Source organism: Topomyia yanbarensis, chromosome 1, assembly GCF_030247195.1.
Source record: "Topomyia yanbarensis strain Yona2022 chromosome 1, ASM3024719v1, whole genome shotgun sequence".
NCBI lineage: Eukaryota > Metazoa > Arthropoda > Insecta > Diptera > Culicidae > Topomyia > Topomyia yanbarensis.
This window is the reverse complement of record NC_080670.1, coordinates 95,460,172-95,478,498: the sequence shown is the minus strand read 5'-3', so window position 1 is coordinate 95,478,498 and position 18,327 is coordinate 95,460,172. Positions and strand designations below refer to the sequence as shown.

Below are 18,327 nucleotides of genomic sequence, written 5' to 3'. Positions count from 1 at the left end.
TATCTATGAGCTTCAATTGTAATAATCTTTGTATTATAGCGTTATTCTTCCTTTGCTGCTTAGGTGTTGGGTCTGATTTTACTGGATCGTAGGTGTTGGTATCTGTTAGCAAATTTTTCATTTTGTTGTCGTAGTCTTGTGTTTTCATTATTACTGTCCTATTACCTTTATCAGTCTCTGTGATTAGAATATCTGGATGTGTCTTGGAGAATTGCGTGAGGGATTTGGTGGCATAAGCGCAAAACTTTTCAAGAGGATTTTTGTTATTGCTATCGACTAAATGTTTCTTGTAAATGTTTCTTTCGAACCTGACATTCTCTCGTATGCAATACAAATTAGCACTTCGTCGATGTAGTCAAGTAAGATATGCTTTGAACGATGTTTAATATTTCGTATTTCTGTTTTGTTTAATGTCAACTGGTGTAAAAGTCCTTAATTAGCTAAATAAATAAAATTTTCTCAGGCCCTGATGATGATCCAATAGTGGGATCGAAACGTAGGCGAAGATCACACAGTAATCGACGCAATCGCATTATCGACTGAAAAGCCATATCACATCCGTATATTTCCAACAGTCGCTACGCACCTCTAGTTCAATTAATATCATGATAAATTTAACCGAAAAAACAAGATCGAAGAAACAAAAAAATAATTTTTAGCATTAACCAAAGGAGAGAAAAGGTCGCATTTTGTTGAAATCAAACAAAGATTATGTTGCTTTTCAACCAAGGGATCAGTTCGATCTAACAAATTTTATTTTGATTCAGCAATGTTTCTCTTTAATATGCAAACAGAAGGATTTGTTGAACTAAACATGCTTACGAGAAACACCCATTTCAATTTGAAACAGTCATTCGTCAAGTTTGAAATTCAACTAAACGTTTTGTTGTTTCAAAAAGGCCTGATTCTTCTGCGTGATGTTATCCTTTCTGTTTGCGAACTAGATGTAGGTAATTCCAAATTCTAAAATTATGAAAATCTGTATACATAACTAGAGTTTTGTAATTTATACTGATTCTCGACTTGGATATCAGGTTTGTTCCAGTACCAGAAGAAAATCCGGAATAAACAGCGAAAAAACCGCTATTTGCATTTTTCTTCTCTTTTTCTTCTGGTAGCAAACCAGAATAAAAAAGAGCAAGTAGGCGCATTTAGCGTGTACTAGAATAAACTTTTTCCTTTTCCCACATACCTCGAAGGAGGGAAACGGAAATAAGCCTGTTTTGTTGAATTGAAATTGTGAGAATTATTGTTCAGAATTAAAATATTATTTTACTTAAAACTTTCGGTTCGGTTGACTTAAATACTTCTATTTGTATTCCAGTTAGACACTTTACTCATATTTAATTATTGAAATAACGGACTTCTCTTCTTGCATTCATCGTATCAACAATATATAAGCATGACAATTACAACAGTTTGAAATTACAATTTTTACATGATTGTTGTAGCATTAAAGAATTCTTTCAATCCAATAAAATTTTACATTGTAATGTAATCTATATAGAATCATCGTTGGAACTATCCAGAATTTTCTTGCACTATGTCTCGCCAAAAGTTGCAGAATTCGGTGGTTTTACATCTCTTACAAAAGAAATGTATAGGATTCGCTCAAACTTTGAAAACTTTTTCCGAGGCCCGGAGGCCCGAGTCTCATATACCAATCAACTCAGCTCGACAAATTGAGACAATGTCTGTATGTGTGTATGTGTATGTGTGTATGTATGTATGTACAAAATGTCGTGTAATTATCTCAGCAATGGCTGAACCGATCTTAATGAAATTAGTTTCAAATGCCAGGCCTAACGTTGCCATTTGACACTATTATTTTGATTTTCGATATGTTGTTAACTTTCTGAGATATGGGCGATTTTGTCAAAACACAGCAGGTTTTTCGCAAATAACTTTCGAACAATACAACATTGTCCCACTGCACATAAATAGAAAGCTTGTAAAAATACCTTTTTAACAAGCTATAGATTGTCTAAATCCGTGCACGAGCGGCGGAGATATTGAACATTTTGTATTTTTAGTCCTCGCTTACCAATTTCCACTAATTAACTCTTACGTCCCCAACCCCCATTTCATTAAAAATATTAAATTTAAAAATAATGGTACTCAGCCGGGTTCTAACCAAACTTGATGCGGTTTTTTAGAATCGATCACAAAATTTGTCTAGTTTTAGGAACCAAGACCATCTTTCCGGAAATGACCGTAGTTCCGGATATATTGTTGGGAGTACTGGGGTTACCCCCTTTTCCGAAAAACGAAAAACTTTCATACCGGTGTTCAAACCCGTCTTGTGACACATAAAACTTCATGATTTTGCAAAACAAATACATTGGAAAACATTCTGAGGGTTTTGGTTGAATTGGCCACACCCCAGGGTATTCCGGGAACCTGGTTCCTCCGTCAAAAAGAACACTTTTCGACCGGTTATAAAACCCACCTTGCGGCAAGTAAAACTTCATGATTTTGCAATACAAGTACAGTGGAGGACATTTTGAGGGTTTTTGATCGAATTGGCCACACCCCAGGGTATTCCGGGAACCTGGTTCCTCCGTCAAAAAGGACACTTTTCGACCGGTTATCAAACCCACCTTGCGGCAAGTCAAACTTCATGATTTTGCAATACATGTACAGTGGAGGACATTTTGAGGGTTTTTGGTCGAATTGGCCACAACCCAGGGTATTCCGGGAACCTGGTTCCTCCGTCAAAAAGGACACTTTTCGACCGGTTATAAAACCCACCTTGCCGCATGTCAAACTTCATGATTTTGCAATACAAGTACGGTGGAGGACATTTTGAGGGTTCTTTTGGTCGAATTGGCCACATCCTAGGGTATTCCGGGAACCTGGTTCCTCCGTCAAAACGGACACTTTTCAACCGGTTATAAAACCCACCTTGCCGCATGTCAAACTTCATGATTTTGCAATACAAGTACAGTGGAGGATAATTTGAGGGTTTTTGGTCGAATTGGCCACACCCCAGGGTATTCCGGGAGCCTGGTTCCTCCGTCAAAAAAGACACTTTTCGACCGGTTATAAAACCCACCTTGCTGCATGTCAAACTTCATGATTTTGTAATACAAGTACCGTGGAGGACATTTTGAGGGTTTTTGGTCGAATTGGCCACATCCTAGGGTATTCCGGGAACCTGGTTCCTCCGTCGAAAAGGACACTTTTCGACCGGTTATAAAACCCACCTTGCGGCAAGTCAAACTTCATGATTTTGCAATACAAGTACAGTGGAGGACATTTTGAGGGTTTTTTGGTCGAATTGGCCACACCCCAGGGTATTCCGATGAGACTTTCTTCAATCAGTTCTACGTTGGAATGGATGAGCAGTATCGGTTCCAGTTTGCGGACGGAGAAGATACAATTGTTAAATTTGAGATAGCAAGTCGACAATTCCACTACATACGCATCTTCAATCTACCACCAGAAACAGAAGATAAAGAAATCGCCATTGTGATGAGTCGTTTTGGAAAAATACGGAAACATGTGCGAGAGCGTTACCCGACAGAATTTGATTTCCCAGTCTACAGCGGAATGCGAGGCGTGCACATGGAAGTAGAGAAAGAAATACCAGCAAATCTGTTCATTGGACACTTCCGAGCAAGATTATACTAAGAAGGCCTGAAAAACAAATGTTTCTTCTGTAAAATAGAAGGTCATCTAAAAACAAACTGTCTAAAGCTCGCCAGTCTCAGAGCATCCGAGACTGGTGCCTCTGTTTCAGTTCGAGAATAATCGCGGCACTGGAATTATCAAACTCTCGGACATTGTGGACTGGATAATAAAAATTTTCAATATAACTGATCCTATTAAAAGTCTGTTGTTAGCTCTTCTACTTACAGTAAAAACATTTTTAAAGCAGTTGACTGCAAAATGGCCCTCCTTTCAGCGATTGTATCCTTCGATGGCTAACTCATCGAACGAGGTCACGGATTTGATCACTGTTCTACAGTGGAATTGCAGAAGTATCATCCCAAAAATAGATTCTTTCAAATTTTTAATAAATAGCTTCAGATGCGATGCATTTGCTTTATGTGAAACTTGGTTAACTTCCGATGTAAACCTTAACTTCCACGATTTTAATACTATTCGCTTGGATCGAGATACCCCCTACGGAGGAGTACTTTTGGGGATCAAAAAGTGCACTTCCTTCTACAGAATTAACCTTCCCTCAATACCAGGCATTGAAATTGTCGCTTGTCATGTAACAATCAAAGATCTTTGCATAGGTTCCATATATATTCCCCCCTACACCGCGATTGGGCACCGCCGGCTACATGACATCATAGAATCCCTGGCTGCACCGCGACTTGTTTTAGGAAACTTTAACTCTAACAGTACGGCATGGGGTTGCCTTTATGATGATAACCGTTCTTCTTTAATTCACAATATTTGCGACAACTTCAATATGACAATTCTAAACACGGGTGAAATGACACGGATCCCTCCCCCACCAGCGCGCCCAAGTGCATTAGATTTATCCCTTTGCTCGACCTCGCTACAGTTAGATTGCGCGTGGAAGGTAATCCCTGATCCCCACGGTAGCGACCATCTGCCGATCGTAGTCTCGATCACCAACAGCTCAAGACCATTGGAATCAATCAATATTTCGTATGACCTCACACGAAATATCGATTGGAAGAGCTATGCGGCCGCGATATCCGACAACATCGAATCTACCCAAGAACTTCCTCCGGAGGAAGAGTACAGCTTTTTGGCTGGCTTGATTCTCGACAGTGCGAATCAAGCTCAGACTAAGCCAGTACCGGACGCGAACATACAAAAACGTTCTCCCAATCCCTGGTAGGATAAAGAGTGCTCAGACGTGTACGCGGAGAAAGCCTCCGCGTTTAAGATCTTCCGGAACGACGGGTTACCCTCTAGTTTTCGACAGTACGCGACGTTAGACAAGCGAATGAAGAGTTTGATGAAAGCCAAGACACGTGGTTATTGGCGTCGGTTCGTCGACGGATTAACGAGAGAAACATCGATGAGCACTCTTTGGGGAACAGCCCGACGTATGCGAAACCGAAACAGTACTAATGAGAGCGTGGAATATTCAAACCGTTGGATATACGATTTCGCCAAGAAGGTTTGTCCGGATTCCGCCCCGGCACAGAAGATCTACCGCGCCGCGTCCCCTCACGATAACGCGAACGAAACACCTTTTTCGATGGTGGAGTTCTCACTTGCTCTCTTGTCGTGTAACAATAAAGCTCCAGGGCCAGACAGAATCAAATTCAATTTGTTGAAGAATCTGCCAGACTCTGCCAAGAGACGCTTGTTGAACTTATTTAATAAGTTTCTTGAGGCTAACATTGTCCCACACGATTGGAGACAAGTGAAGGTCATCGCCATCCAAAAACCAGGAAAACCAGCCTCCGACCACAATTCGTATCGTCCGATCGCAATGCTGTCCTGTATTCGGAAGTTGTTCGAGAAAATGATCCTATTCCGCCTAGACAATTGGGTCGAAGCAAATGGCTTACTGTCAGATACACAATTTGGCTTTCGCAAAGGCAAAGAGACGAACGATTGTCTTGCGTTGCTCTCAACCGAAATTCAAATGACCTATGCTAGCAAAGAGCAGATGGCATCAGTGTTCCTAGATATTAAGAGGGCTTTTGATTCAGTTTCGATCAACATTCTTTCAGAGAAGCTGCACCAGCATGGTCTTTTAGCGACTTTAAATAACTTTTTACTAAACTTGTTGTCGGAAAAGTACATGCATTTTTCGCATGGTGACTTATCGACATCACGATTTAGCTACATGGGCCTTCCCCAGGGCTCATGTCTAAGCCCCCTGTTATACAATTTTTACGTCAACGAAATTGATGAATATAAGATTTTATGGTCACCGCAACATATTTATTTCATGGACTTGTTGACTTTTCTCGGTGAAAATGAAAACTCCAAATTTTCCCATTACCACACGTAACGTTTCGGCTTACTGCTCTTCAGCCATCGTCGGACGCCTACAAACATTTATTTAGCATTAACGTTAACATCAATTTGTTCACAAAAAATTACAAAGCTAGCATTCACAAATTAAACACAATTTACAATTAACTCACATAAACTTATATCACGCATCTCCATTCACTCTCGTTCACTCTCCACCGCTAGGCGGGCGATCACTCTTCGACTGTCTGCGTTCCTCGCTATTCAAACACTGTCGAAGCTTAGTGACCAGACCGTCGTATGTTGTGCAGAACGTTCCACATTCTCTTTGTAGGTTCACCGTTTTTTCCTCGCCGAGAATTTTGATGTGAAACATCTCTGCAGTTAGTCTGCTCTCCTGGTTTTCGATTCGTTCCAGTATCCGGGTGTTGTCGAAATCGAAGATGTGTCCTTCTTGCAATGTGTGTTGGGCTAAACCAGTTCTCGCATCTTTTTTCTTCGCGTCGTTCTTGTGTTCCGCTACTCTCGTTTCCAGCCTTCTCCCCGTTTGTCCTACATACGTTTTGCCATCGCCTGTTCCACACGGAATCGAATACACCACGTTCTTCTGTTTCCCTGGTGGGATCGGGTCTTTCAGTTTGGAGAAAATTCTGTTTTTTATTTTATCTTTTGGCTTGAAAGCAAGTTTTGTATCGTGTTTTCTCAGAAATTTCTCTAGTTTTTCACTGAGTCCCGGGACGTATGGCACAGCTACATATGCTATTTCAGCAGTCGCATCTTTATTCTGCTGTAGGCCATTATAGTGTTTATGGACCCGATCTTTCAGAATTTTGCGAACAAACCAGTAAGGGTAATGGTTTATTCGCAATATCTTTTTGGCTGTTTCGATTGCCGCTGGTCGGTTTTTACAGTCGGAGAGCTTGACTGCTCGATCTACGAGTGCAATTGCCGTGTTGCATTTATGCGAATAGGGACTCTCTGAATTGAAATCCAGATATCTACCATCCGCTTGTTTGGGTAGCCAAACTCTTTCGATGCGATCATGGCTTCTGGTTAGCATCATGTCAAGAAATCTCAATTTCCCGTTGTCCTCCTCTTCAATGGTGAACTGGAGTTTACTGTGGAAATTATTGAACGAGTCTAAGATTTCTTGAATGTGCTCCATTTTGCCCACACAGAAGCAATCGTCTACGTACCGACGGTACATCATTAGAGGTATTTGTTTTCTCTCTAATGATGCTATGCACTTCTGTTCCAATCGCTCCATCACCACATTCGCAATGACTGGTGAGAGTGGAGAGCCCATAGGGACGCCGAAAGTTTGTGCATATATTACACCCCGATGTACGAAAAACGTCGATTCCAACACAAGCTTGACCGCCTCCATGAAACTGTGTTGATCGATGCTTGTGTGTTTCTCCACCTCTTCCCATCTCTCGTTCAAGCAGTCCAGGGCACGAAACGAACTACGCAACCCTATTCAACATAAAAAACAACTTAATCCACCTAGCAGTGAGATAAGACATTTCTTACACATGTCACTGTTGGATCATTAATTAATTTGCAGATCTCGTTTATTAGTTTGCAATTTCTGGTCCTGCACGAATAAAACCTCGAATAAACTGAATAAAATATAGAAAATCAATAATACGAACCAAATAAAAAAATAAGACAAGAATGCAAAACAAAATGTTTTCAAATTCATAAAATGAGTTCAATGATTTATATAAATCAAGTTAATAAAATACATAAATCAAATTGGATTGGATCATTAAATGAAAAATTAGTCAATATTCAAAAATAGTTTTAAATTTAATGGAACAAATTAACTTGACTCAAACTAACAAATTGAACGAAATAAATAAGTGGAACGACGGATTATGAAGTTATTAAAATTAAAGAAATGAACAAAATGAATCAAATAAATCAAATTAATCCATTGAATCAAATGAATCAATTAAATCAAATGAAACAAATTAATCAAATGGATAAAACGTATTTAATGAATCCAGTGAAAACAATGAATTAAATGAATGAAATATATAAAATAAATAAAATGATTGGAATGAATGAAAAGAATAAAACTAATAAAATGAAAGAATTGAATAAAATGAATAAATAAAACAAACGAAACAAATAAACAAAACAAATATAATTGATTAAATAAATAAAAAGAAGAAGAAAAAGAATTGATTAAAATGAAAAATAAGGCGATATTAAAAAGTTATAAATTAATTTAAAAAAAAAATTGGTGTCAAATAAATAATTTGGATGAAATGAATAGATCTATAAAAAGGGAAATTTTTAAAATGTAGAAACTAAAAACATGTATGAACTAGAAAATAATAAAGAGTGTATAGAAGCAGAACAATAAATAAAATAAGTTAAATGAATGATTTGAATAAAATGTGCAAAAAATAACTGATCAGAGTGAATCCAAAAAATAAAATGAATAAAATTGATTGAATGAACGTAAATCAACAAAATGAATAAAAAGAATTCTGAATGGAATAAATAATTATAATGCAAAAAACTCATATACTTAAAACTAGTCAATTATTAAAAATGAATAAACGCCATGAAATGAAGAAACTGAAAAAAATTTAGAATGAAATAAGAAACCATTTTTTAATAAAGTAAATGAATAAACCGGATTGTATTTGAGAACTATTGTATCAGAAAGTTATAAATTGTTTTTGATAATCCAATCATCTGAAAAATGGCTAATTAATATGCAATGAACTTTCTTAAGTTTTCTTCTTCTTCTTTGTTTTCACCTTTTTGTTTTCGTTGTTCTTTTCTTGGCGGCGTCGATTAAGATTATCTGGTGTTTCTACCTTATTGATGGACCTTAATTAGTTATCAGGAACGTTCAATTTCTTTTGGAATTCACATATTCCCAAAAAAAAAGATTTTTCTGCAGAATACGTAAATATGCACAATTGGAAATAGTAAAGTAAGACAAGGTCGCATATGCTTTCAAACGCCTTAAACAAAGAGCGACAGAGAAAGAATGCGATTCGTGAATGATACAGGTAGAATTTTCAAAATTTTCATTTGCATTGGTGTAAATAGTGTAAAGTTTCATTCGGAATTCTCGTTCAGGAAATATGTATAAATGAGTCCTGTATAAACTAATACTACGAAAATGAAATGGTTCAAATTTTCAGCATAAGTATTTAATTTGTTGGAAACACAAGCGCCATTGAAAGCGTCACTTGATATAAAACTGCTCTTGATGGATAGGCATGCTTAACATTACAAGTCTTAATTTTCTGCGAATAAATATGTTTCTAGTTATATTGGTCATGAAAAGGGTACCTTCGTGTTCATTTGTTGTTACACAGTAATGTGTATGACAAAAATGTAGTCAGATCAAACGTTTCAGTACACAGTACATCCAACGCCACTCCACTAATTGTGGCTGCCATTGATACATCAATTAAATTTTACTTAGTATAAAGCAAAAATGGACAACGATAAGTTAGAAGAAACATTTTACTTGTATCCCCCGTTCGAGAATGGGGTCTGTAGGAGATTTCTTTTCCCGGATCTAATTCGTGGATATTTTTGGGCTTTGATCCGTTATTCTTCATAATAGTTCATACCAATACAATGAATATATATTTTCAATAATATCATCACAAAAAATATGTTCTTACTTTTCACATGACATATTTGAGCATATGATTCATTTAAAATTCAATTCAGATACGAAAGGTTTAAATAACGCATGTGGAATATGTCTTCTTAAAGTGTTCATCTTCAAACATCCCTATTACTCAGTTAAGTCAAATATTTTTGTAGGTAGCTATGAATTTCCTTAATTATAGTGTATATAAAAGCTATGTATAGAACTGAATTAAATTAGAGTAGTAGTTTTCGAATTTTGGTCGCCTGCCAACCCATAGTTCAACATTTCATCTTGAGGGTGTGAACATTTGAAAATAGTTATAGTTTTCTCATAATACAAATATTTTGAAAATTTTCTCAGGACTATAAAATAATTTATTTACCAAGTAGGATGCAATATTAAGCTTGTTTTAATACACTTAAATGACCTTAAATTTAAAGGTATATTACGCGATATATTGATTCCTTACTTCCTTATTATAAATAACCAGTATAAATAACCTAAATCTTGCAAAAGAGCTAAAGAAATCTTTTATCTCACTACTAGGTGAATTACTTGTTGATCTATGTATTAATATACCATCAACATTTACCTCACGATTGAATTCAACGCCTAATCCTAAGGATAAATACATACATAAATACAACTCTAGAAAAAATTCACTATAAGCACATTATTTCGTATTTGAAATGAACTTACATATTAATTTTTGAGAAATAGTTCATTTATTATAGAGGTAATTCACAAATTTTTACATTTCTTACAAAAGAAATGTATAGGATTCGCTCAAACTTTGAAAACGTTTTCCGAGGCCCGGGGGGCCGAGTCTCATAAACCAATCGACTCAACTCGACAAATTGAGACAATGTCTGTATGTGTGTATGTATGTATGTACAAAATGTCATGTAATTATCTCAGCAATGGCTGAACCGATCTTAATGAAACTAGTTTCATATGAAAGGCCTAACGTTGCCATTTGACACTATTATTTTTGATTTTCGATATGTTGTTTACTTTCTGATGTAAGTAGGGGTTTGCCCACTACTCGGGTTCTTATTTGCCCGGCGTACCCTTCTTTTCAGGGCGGCCTAGGTGCTCCTACCGGAATTTCGGATTTTCGTATAATAACAAACAAAAAGAGAAAAAAAACAAATAAATTCTAAATTTACCGACTTTTATTCTCCTCTCCTCTGTGCTGCACTCTGCCGGTGAAACTAATCAGCTTTCGGCGATGGTGGAAGGCGAAGGTTTATCCGACCGGCCGGGACTCCGACGGCCGTGTTCTCCCGCAGGTACCGTTGGCTGCTATTGCAGCGGTCCTTTACAATTAGCCAGGGAGGTGAGCAAGGCTCTTTTGTTAGAACCTCCCTAGCGACGGGGCGATTAATCGCCGGGTCCACTCACTCCCCGTGAATGGCCCAGGTAGATACCGCAGTAAACTACCTCAGGTGGATCCGTTGTCCTACCTGCTTCGCCCTCCTTTGCGATTAACTGTGGAGGAGAGCTATGCTCGTTCGGCTGATCCTCTACAGTGAGGGCGGCGTGGTGTCACTGGGTCCTTTGTAATTAGCCGGGGGAAGCGAGTGGCTCCTTTGCGATTAGCTTCCCGTTCCCGGCGACCCAACACCGCACTATACACTGTGCCCGAACCACGGGCCGACACTTTCCGACGGTCTTAGTTTGCCGTCGCACGCGCGCACTGAAACTTTTCTCTAGTGGCGGAAACTGTCCCACAAAAACTTATTACGGACGTCTGTTATTCGCCGTGGTTCGTCACTTTCTGGTTTTTTCACGATGGCCGCCTTTTTCACTCCACCAAAACAAACACCATCACCACAAAACCGCACTGCCGCATAACTGTCATCTCCTTTGCAGCATAAACAGCAACCAATATAACAGCAAGAGGAGCGCGGTAACCTACCTAAGCCCTATGTTAGTTATTGACAAATGTTTAACAAAATTTTCTACACCTATCTGTACGCACAAAACCGTTCACAAACGCGAAACTATACAAAAATTTACAAGAAAAAGTGAACGGTATCGAAACAGCGGTGAAAATATTATTCTGAATATGCAAAATTCTTCTCACATGTCCTAGGAACACCGTCAAAAAATACTGCGATAATATATTTTGAGATTCCAAAATTATTTTCAAAAATGTAATGCGCAATCATGCAGGCCTACCCGAAAATTCAGAATATTCAATATTCTTCTCACATGTCCTAGGAACACTCTCAAAACATACTACGATGGTATATTTTGATATTCCAAAATTATTTCCAAAAATGTAATGCGTAATCATGCAGGCCTACCCGAAAATTCTGAATATGCAAAGTTCTTCTCACATGTCCTAGGAATGTAATGCGTCATCATGCAGGCCTACCCGAAAATTCTGAATATGCAAAATTCTTCTCACATGTCCTAGGAACACCCTCAAAAAATACTGCTATGGTATATTTTGAGATTCCAAAATTATTTTCAAAAATGTAATGCGCAATCATGCAGGCCTACCCGAAAATTCTGAATATGCAAAGTTCTTCTCACATGTCCTAGGAACACCCTCTAAAAATACTACGATTATATTTTGATATTTCAAAATTATTTTCAAAAATGTAATGCGTCATCATGCAGGCCTACCCGAAAATTCTGAATATGCAAAACTCTTCCCACATGTCCTAAGAATACTCAGTATAAATACTGCGATGGTATATTTTGATATTCTAAAATTATTTTCAAAAATGTAATGCGCAATCATGCAGGCCTACCCGAAAATTCTGAATATGCAAAGTTCTTCTCACATGTCCTAGGAACACCCTCTAAAAATACTACGATGGTATATTTTGACATTTTGAAATTATTTTCAAAAATGTAATAGAATTTTGAATATGTGAAGTTTTTCCTACATGCTACATTCGGTGGGAACTATACGATGAAATATTTTGATATATTAAAATTATTTAGCATATTTTTGCACTTTGAACAGCCGGTAGCCTAAACGACTGACAGCTTAAGGACATTATACATGCGAGCCACAACATAGCTGCTACGCCGCACACACCCCTCTCCCCTGCCTAACCATGTATCTGACATGAGCAAATATAAAAATACGTTTTTCAACACACTAACCTTGCTGGTGTTCCACGAAACTGCTACTTAAGGAAGCTAGGACATTTTCGCATACAATCAATCCGAGTTTATGACGGAATGCCATCTGTAGCTCCTAATTTGTGCGAAAATATCACCACTCTTCACTTGGGATTTCTTTTCACTTTTATTTTTGTTCTCGTTTTCATTGCACTTTTTCAAATGCACTTTATTCACACACCACTGCAAAAACACTCATCATCATCATCAAATTTTCTGCCAATGTGCGGATGACCAAAGGAAAATGTTTGGAAACTCTCATTTGTGCGTTTGAATTTTCACTTCAGATTTCAGTTTTTCTCAATGTAAACAAGTGAGCCGGTGCCTAGCAACGTGGCTTCCACATATCTTCACCTTAAGCAACCGTTGCTAGTCGTTCAAGGCATCGACTTCTATGTTCATACTAGGTGCATTCGATTCCCTAGTTCGGCTGCTAGAAGGTTAAATGCGCTAGTAACTTGCATGCAAGTTTAACATTCTTGCATATGCTAGCGCAAATAAAAATTTACTACGAACAAGTCGCCCTTTTGAAAATATCATTGCTAGCGCAAACCTCTGCTAGCGCATTTAACCAAGGTATCCCTGCCCCCGTTACTGTTACTGCAACCAGTTCCGCTAACGCCCCCGCCACATTCAGCAAACCCATGCAACTCACAGCTACTGCAACAACTGTAACGTGTCCACCGCCGCTGGCCGCAGAGAACAACATCGTCAGGCAAGCTAATGTTTCTGTGATATCGAACGTACGTTACATAGGCCCAAATCCATCTCGAATCGTTCCCCCACATCAACAAAAAATAGTGCATAATAATAATAATAACGTCACTGCTGGTAGCACCACCTTCATATTTAGCACCCAATGTTAATTTCAACGGAAACTGATTTCTCCGTCCGCATCGTCACCAACATATCAACCCAGCGCGAGTCATCAGCATCAAGAACAATATAAATAAATTACGAAAAAAGTTAAATGACATGTAAATATGAAACATCACACAACCGCACGACACGAAACGAACTACGCAACCCTATTCAACATAAAAAACAACTTAATCCACCTAGCAGTGAGATAAGACATTTCTTACACATGTCACTGTTGGATCATTAATTAATTTGCAGATCTCGTTTATTAGTTTGCAATTTCTGGTCCTGCACGAATAAAACCTCGAATAAACTGAATAAAATATAGAAAATCAATAATACGAACCAAATAAAAAAATAAGACAAGAATGCAAAACAAAATGTTTTCAAATTCATAAAATGAGTTCAATGATTTATATAAATCAAGTTAATAAAATACATAAATCAAATTGGATTGGATCATTAAATGAAAAATTAGTCAATATTCAAAAATAGTTTTAAATTTAATGGAACAAATTAACTTGACTCAAACTAACAAATTGAACGAAATAAATAAGTGGAACGACGGATTATGAAGTTATTAAAATTAAAGAAATGAACAAAATGAATCAAATAAATCAAATTAATCCATTGAATCAAATGAATCAATTAAATCAAATGAAACAAATTAATCAAATGGATAAAACGTATTTAATGAATCCAGTGAAAACAATGAATTAAATGAATGAAATATATAAAATAAATAAAATGATTGGAATGAATGAAAAGAATAAAACTAATAAAATGAAAGAATTGAATAAAATGAATAAATAAAACAAACGAAACAAATAAACAAAACAAATATAATTGATTAAATAAATAAAAAGAAGAAGAAAAAGAATTGATTAAAATGAAAAATAAGGCGATATTAAAAAGTTATAAATTAATTTTAAAAAAAAATTGGTGTCAAATAAATAATTTGGATGAAATGAATAGATCTATAAAAAGGGAAATTTTTAAAATGTAGAAACTAAAAACATGTATGAACTAGAAAATAATAAAGAGTGTATAGAAGCAGAACAATAAATAAAATAAGTTAAATGAATGATTTGAATAAAATGTGCAAAAAATAACTGATCAGAGTGAATCCAAAAAATAAAATGAATAAAATTGATTGAATGAACGTAAATCAACAAAATGAATAAAAAGAATTCTGAATGGAATAAATAATTATAATGCAAAAAACTCATATACTTAAAACTAGTCAATTATTAAAAATGAATAAACGCCATGAAATGAAGAAACTGAAAAAAATTTAGAATGAAATAAGAAACCATTTTTTAATAAAGTAAATGAATAAACCGGATTGTATTTGAGAACTATTGTATCAGAAAGTTATAAATTGTTTTTGATAATCCAATCATCTGAAAAATGGCTAATTAATATGCAATGAACTTTCTTAAGTTTTCTTCTTCTTCTTTGTTTTCACCTTTTTGTTTTCGTTGTTCTTTTCTTGGCGGCGTCGATTAAGATTATCTGGTGTTTCTACCTTATTGATGGACCTTAATTAGTTATCAGGAACGTTCAATTTCTTTTGGAATTCACATATTCCCAAAAAAAAAGATTTTTCTGCAGAATACGTAAATATGCACAATTGGAAATAGTAAAGTAAGACAAGGTCGCATATGCTTTCAAACGCCTTAAACAAAGAGCGACAGAGAAAGAATGCGATTCGTGAATGATACAGGTAGAATTTTCAAAATTTTCATTTGCATTGGTGTAAATAGTGTAAAGTTTCATTCGGAATTCTCGTTCAGGAAATATGTATAAATGAGTCCTGTATAAACTAATACTACGAAAATGAAATGGTTCAAATTTTCAGCATAAGTATTTAATTTGTTGGAAACACAAGCGCCATTGAAAGCGTCACTTGATATAAAACTGCTCTTGATGGATAGGCATGCTTAACATTACAAGTCTTAATTTTCTGCGAATAAATATGTTTCTAGTTATATTGGTCATGAAAAGGGTACCTTCGTGTTCATTTGTTGTTACACAGTAATGTGTATGACAAAAATGTAGTCAGATCAAACGTTTCAGTACACAGTACATCCAACGCCACTCCACTAATTGTGGCTGCCATTGATACATCAATTAAATTTTACTTAGTATAAAGCAAAAATGGACAACGATAAGTTAGAAGAAACATTTTACTTGTATCCCCCGTTCGAGAATGGGGTCTGTAGGAGATTTCTTTTCCCGGATCTAATTCGTGGATATTTTTGGGCTTTGATCCGTTATTCTTCATAATAGTTCATACCAATACAATGAATATATATTTTCAATAATATCATCACAAAAAATATGTTCTTACTTTTCACATGACATATTTGAGCATATGATTCATTTAAAATTCAATTCAGATACGAAAGGTTTAAATAACGCATGTGGAATATGTCTTCTTAAAGTGTTCATCTTCAAACATCCCTATTACTCAGTTAAGTCAAATATTTTTGTAGGTAGCTATGAATTTCCTTAATTATAGTGTATATAAAAGCTATGTATAGAACTGAATTAAATTAGAGTAGTAGTTTTCGAATTTTGGTCGCCTGCCAACCCATAGTTCAACATTTCATCTTGAGGGTGTGAACATTTGAAAATAGTTATAGTTTTCTCATAATACAAATATTTTGAAAATTTTCTCAGGACTATAAAATAATTTATTTACCAAGTAGGATGCAATATTAAGCTTGTTTTAATACACTTAAATGACCTTAAATTTAAAGGTATATTACGCGATATATTGATTCCTTACTTCCTTATTATAAATAACCAGTATAAATAACCTAAATCTTGCAAAAGAGCTAAAGAAATCTTTTATCTCACTACTAGGTGAATTACTTGTTGATCTATGTATTAATATACCATCAACATTTACCTCACGATTGAATTCAACGCCTAATCCTAAGGATAAATACATACATAAATACAACTCTAGAAAAAATTCACTATAAGCACATTATTTCGTATTTGAAATGAACTTACATATTAATTTTTGAGAAATAGTTCATTTATTATAGAGGTAATTCACAAATTTTTACATTTCTTACAAAAGAAATGTATTGGATTCGCTCAAACTTTGAAAACGTTTTCCGAGGCCCGGGGGGCCGAGTCTCATAAACCAATCGACTCAACTCGACAAATTGAGACAATGTCTGTATGTGTGTATGTATGTATGTACAAAATGTCATGTAATTATCTCAGCAATGGCTGAACCGATCTTAATGAAACTAGTTTCATATGAAAGGCCTAACGTTGCCATTTGACACTATTATTTTTGATTTTCGATATGTTGTTTACTTTCTGATGTAAGTAGGGGTTTGCCCACTACTCGGGTTCTTATTTGCCCGGCGTACCCTTCTTTTCAGGGCGGCCTAGGTGCTCCTACCGGAATTTCGGATTTTCGTATAATAACAAACAAAAAGAGAAAAAAAACAAATAAATTCTAAATTTACCGACTTTTATTCTCCTCTCCTCTGTGCTGCACTCTGCCGGTGAAACTAATCAGCTTTCGGCGATGGTGGAAGGCGAAGGTTTATCCGACCGGCCGGGACTCCGACGGCCGTGTTCTCCCGCAGGTACCGTTGGCTGCTATTGCAGCGGTCCTTTACAATTAGCCAGGGAGGTGAGCAAGGCTCTTTTGTTAGAACCTCCCTAGCGACGGGGCGATTAATCGCCGGGTCCACTCACTCCCCGTGAATGGCCCAGGTAGATACCGCAGTAAACTACCTCAGGTGGATCCGTTGTCCTACCTGCTTCGCCCTCCTTTGCGATTAACTGTGGAGGAGAGCTATGCTCGTTCGGCTGATCCTCTACAGTGAGGGCGGCGTGGTGTCACTGGGTCCTTTGTAATTAGCCGGGGGAAGCGAGTGGCTCCTTTGCGATTAGCTTCCCGTTCCCGGCGACCCAACACCGCACTATACACTGTGCCCGAACCACGGGCCGACACTTTCCGACGGTCTTAGTTTGCCGTCGCACGCGCGCACTGAAACTTTTCTCTAGTGGCGGAAACTGTCCCACAAAAACTTATTACGGACGTCTGTTATTCGCCGTGGTTCGTCACTTTCTGGTTTTTTCACGATGGCCGCCTTTTTCACTCCACCAAAACAAACACCATCACCACAAAACCGCACTGCCGCATAACTGTCATCTCCTTTGCAGCATAAACAGCAACCAATATAACAGCAAGAGGAGCGCGGTAACCTACCTAAGCCCTATGTTAGTTATTGACAAATGTTTAACAAAATTTTCTACACCTATCTGTACGCACAAAACCGTTCACAAACGCGAAACTATACAAAAATTTACAAGAAAAAGTGAACGGTATCGAAACAGCGGTGAAAATATTATTCTGAATATGCAAAATTCTTCTCACATGTCCTAGGAACACCGTCAAAAAATACTGCGATAATATATTTTGAGATTCCAAAATTATTTTCAAAAATGTAATGCGCAATCATGCAGGCCTACCCGAAAATTCAGAATATTCAATATTCTTCTCACATGTCCTAGGAACACTCTCAAAACATACTACGATGGTATATTTTGATATTCCAAAATTATTTCCAAAAATGTAATGCGTAATCATGCAGGCCTACCCGAAAATTCTGAATATGCAAAGTTCTTCTCACATGTCCTAGGAATGTAATGCGTCATCATGCAGGCCTACCCGAAAATTCTGAATATGCAAAATTCTTCTCACATGTCCTAGGAACACCCTCAAAAAATAC

General features: G+C 36.8%; 1 protein-coding gene across 1 annotated transcript in view; it reads left to right on the top strand.

Annotated features, from left to right (window-relative positions):
* LOC131678069 (neuroendocrine convertase 2) overlaps positions 1-18,327 on the top strand; it is a 388,069-nt gene that overhangs the window by 169,839 nt on the left and 199,903 nt on the right. The gene's annotated exons all lie outside the window — the stretch shown is intronic.